Genomic DNA, 4576 nt, shown 5'->3' on the forward strand with positions numbered 1-4576 from the left:
CATTACTAGCGAAACCTCCAAACTAATTAAACATAAGCGTTAAATGGTCATTTTACAAATAAATGTGAAAAGACTTATGAATATTATTTTTGCAGAATGTATTAGGTTTAATGAGGTCGATGTATACAACAATTGTGTTGGAAGAAGATGCTTCATTTCTTCGACACGGGTACTTATGGATCGACAATGCTGCGGTGGTTAGGAAAGAGGTTTTGAAACTGTGCAGTGAGCTAAGACCACATGCGCTTTCTTTGGTAGATTCTTTTGGGATCCCGGATGCTGTCTTGGGACCGATTGCTTTCAATTGGGTCGATGCGAATAAATGGTCCGAGGTTTAAATACCATATAAACGTCGGTTAAGCCGCATTGATATCTGTGATGTTTCTTTCGAATAAGTAGTCATGTTGTAAAATTAACTTGTTATATCAGAGGATTGATATACTACATACATATATTTTCAAGACTGATTCGAGCAACCTACGAGCCGCGGGTTTTTTGAGTAGCCCTAGCTTATGTAATTTAAAAGTGTGAGAATAACACGTGTGAAACCCTTACACGCACGTGACAGTTCAGGAACTTCAGTTATGAAAATACAATAAATTTTATTTTATATAATAAATATATAATTATCTATATTTGTAAATAACCAAATAATAAATATATAGGCATACAACAATACCTAGAACTAAATAAAAGAAATGCCAACAGGCTATGAGTTACCATGTCAGTTGACCCGTTAATATAACGAATCGATCAACAGCAACAGCCCGGAAAAAAACTTCAAACTAGTTCATGTTTTCATGCAATTAGATTCCTTTGGTTTTCCCGCCTTCGATTGAAAGAGGGTTTATAAAATTCAAAAAGTTGGATGATCCATGTCCTTTTGCATATTGTTCCATTTCATTAATTTTGTATTTGAGCATCTCGATTTCTCTAGCAAGATCGTCATCGCGTTGTCTCAAAGCCTACATGATATCAGAAGCAATAACTGTACATTGCACGAGCTTAACACCAAATTCACGGGTTCGGGTTTGGTATAAATGAGTTCGGGTCCGTTTTGGGTCAAACCCGCAAACTGACCCTTTTAGCTAAGCGGGTCGTGTCTGGGTCAACCAGGCACATTTACGGGTTGACTCGTCTGACCCATTTATTTCTTATTTTAATTTTCTAAAATGTGATTTATGTAATAAATTAAATTGATTGGGTACCTTATGCCAAAATAAAAAAAAAATGACAAAAGATTTTATAATTGCAATGCAATTGTTTAATATAAATTTAATATTTTTTGTTGTAAAAAATGTAAATTTAGAATACTAATATGTGAAAACAATAAAAAAATAATTTTTTTCGGGTAAAACCGGGTCATGTTCGGTTCAACCCATGAATATGCATGCCGTGTTTGGGCTCACATGCCTGACAACGATTTTCAAGTTCTGGTGGTGTTCGGGTTGGGCTCGCCAGCCTCCGAATATGACCCATTTAGCACACCTAGCTGGGATGCATATTACCAAAAATCTGATTTCAGACTCACCTCTGAAACCAGCGTAAAATATCAAATAATCGGGCACACTTCAACAATTCTATAATTTTAAGTTTCTTGCGACTTCAACATATTAGTTACTATATTTTTAAGATTATAAGAAAATGTTAATATATTCAGTTTCGATGCAGCATGCAGGTAAACGAGTTCGGGTAACCAGACAGGCTGTCCCTAACCCTCGAAATATATTAAAACTAATCCCATACCCCATTAGTGCCATGATGCTTTTGTCATTCCAAAATTGATTATCAATCCTACAAAAAAATAATAATACCAACCTCGAGTTCTTGTTTTCGAAGTGCTTCCTTTCTAGCTTCTGCTTTGAACTCCTTTGGACTTCTAAGATAAGAGCAGTTCCTGCAACCTGCATAAGTTGGATCGTTTTAAGTTCAAATTCATATAAACTTTAGATTTTTTATAAAATAATTTGTGAAATGTTGTCATATATATATATTAAAGGAAAACTTGAGGGAATATTACAGTGAAGACAAAGAGTTCTCCAAGAAGATCTGCAGCAGCTTGAACAGCTTTTTCCTCATTTAAGGGGCGAATAACAGCATCTATTGCATGACCGTATATTCGCCTTTGCAACTTTGTTTTGAAACGATGATTAGCCTGCATAATACATTGTCGCAATCAGCATACAAATGTAACAGAACATATATGAAATAGTATAGCATAATAATAATAATTAAGAGAATCCTCTGTTGCAAAATAAGGTCCTCAATGGACCACTCACGAACACCAGATGTTGAACAAGTGTTCCGACTTTTTTTTATTAATAAATAATGAAACACAAAATCACACAAAAACAATAAGCATTATTGCATTAACCTGTATTTATAATATACACAAACCTAAACCTTCTATGACTCTATTTTCTAACTAGGAATATTCAAATTACTAGATAAATATCACATTGATCTTGACCCTAACTTAAATAAAAATAACAAACAAAAATAATCCTAACCAATAAACCTATTGATACACGAGGAAACGTATAGGGCAGCTGAGTCTCATCTCCCTTACAGGCGACGGTCAGAAACTTAGCCCTAGCATTGACTTTGTTAAACAGTCACCAGTCATTTGTATTTTCTAAGCCTCATTAAATGAGCGGGTCGGGACAGGTCGGATATGGGTCAAAACGAGTTTGGGTTAGGATGAGTTCAGAGCAAAATGAATTCGAATCAATATTTCGAATAAATATTTCGCTTTAGGTGGGTAATATCTTGAATAAAATAAAATAAAATAACATAACATAAAAAGTCTAATGAATTGACCGATGGTATACTAATACTAATTTCCGTTGGGCCGACTCATTGAGCCTATGATGAGTTCGTGTCTTGTTTATCAAGTTTAGCACGTGACTTGGTTGACATGGAATAATTTACTTGGTGAACAAGTCGAGCGAATGACTTGGACAACAAGGAATTTATTTATTAATTATTATTTAAATATGTTTTTACTAATTAGTATTTGAGTATGATAAGGAGTTTGTATTCTAGTCTAATTAGGTTTTCATGTTTAAACGTATATATACCCGAGCTTGTGGGTTATATCATTGTGAGTTTATGCATTGTAATTTTCGAGCTAATGAAAGTTACAAAGATCGAGCTTATGATCTAAAACTTCGTTATTGTATTTATCGATCCTGGTCACCAAACTTCAGTTACACGTGTCTAAAATGAGTCTAGAACTCTAATCATTGACACTTAAACACGTGTAACCAACGCCTTAACACACGTAACCGGTGCCAAAAAAAAACCCCATTTTTTACACCAACCCATTCCGGACGGAAATCCGTTCTGTCCCAACACCATTCGACCCAAACCCAATTAACCATTTCTTGAATCAGCCCGTTAACACGAACCCATCTGCTAGTCCAACCACAAAGCAATTCAACAAAATGGGTTTTCTACCTAACGATACCAGCTGACAGTAACAGATATATATATCTAGAGATCATATCTAACGAACTGGTAATATTGGATTAAAACTGAAGACACATAATGAACCAACAGTTACCTGTGCAAAGTTAATAATGGAGTGACGGAACTGAGGATGACGACCAGCCTCTTTCTTGATCCGTTTGGCGATTGGTTTGCAGATTGTCTTCAGCGCGAGCGTACCAAGCTTCGCGAAAGGTAATATCATCACTCACTTGTGTGATACGTGTTCCACCTTTTGCCTCTCACCAATAAAATAATCCCAACAACCGATAGCATTACGCAATCTTAGATTCTTATCCAAATCATTACATAAGCAAATATATGTTTTTCACTTATGTTTTTTACATATGTTATTTTATTTTATTTCTTTTTAATAGATTAATATCATAGTTATTGTAATAAAGTAGCCAACGAAACTGTGGTGAAATGGTAAGAAAGAGATCTTATGTTTTATGTTACTCATGTTCGATTTATATCCCTATTTACAACATTTAGTTTTAGCTCATTTATTTCACAAATCAAAGTGAAAATATACAAGACACTATTAAAGTGAAAATATTTAATCAACTCATTTATTTCACAAATCAATAAACAACACATCTTGGCCATACAAACAAATTGAACACAAGTAAACAAATATATTGTTCGTTTTACTAATATTCTAATAGTCTTGGTAACGTTTTCCGTCAAGTCCTTAAGTCGATAAAAGTCAAACCTGCATTTATTTCACAAATCAATAAACAACACATCTTGGTCATACAAACAAATTGAACACAAGTAAACAAATATATTGTTCGTTTTACTAATATCCTAATAGTCTTGGTAACGTTTTCCGTCAAGTCCTCAAGTCGAAAAAAGTCAAACCTGTAACAATGCATAAAATAATATTTTTGTCAACACGTATGTTGGTGAGAAATTTCATAGTTTGAGTATATATAATATGAGCGAAATCCACAAACGTATATGATACTATAAATAAAAGCATCAATCGTGGCATATAAAACATATGTAAATGAGGATCCTTTCTACTCGGTAACAACCGACATACTCAGATAATGAGGCCCTATTCTACTAGCACAAGGCTAAG

The 4576-nt window shown here is 34.2% G+C and overlaps 1 pseudogene across 1 annotated transcript; it reads right to left on the reverse strand.

Annotated features, from left to right (window-relative positions):
- Positions 1-667: 667 nt before the first annotated feature.
- LOC143606645 (uncharacterized) lies at positions 668-3707 on the reverse strand (annotated as a pseudogene). Its single transcript, XR_013148791.1, has 4 exons — positions 3566-3707; positions 2021-2155; positions 1819-1904; positions 668-965 (listed from the first exon to the last, which is right to left on the reverse strand). The product of XR_013148791.1 is annotated as an uncharacterized LOC143606645 (transcript).
- Positions 3708-4576: the final 869 nt, after the last annotated feature.

Source organism: Bidens hawaiensis, unplaced genomic scaffold, assembly GCF_021521415.1.
Source record: "Bidens hawaiensis isolate Kalapana, Puna unplaced genomic scaffold, B.hawaiensis_p1.1 tig00076370_1, whole genome shotgun sequence".
Classification (NCBI taxonomy): Eukaryota; Viridiplantae; Streptophyta; class Magnoliopsida; order Asterales; family Asteraceae; genus Bidens; species Bidens hawaiensis.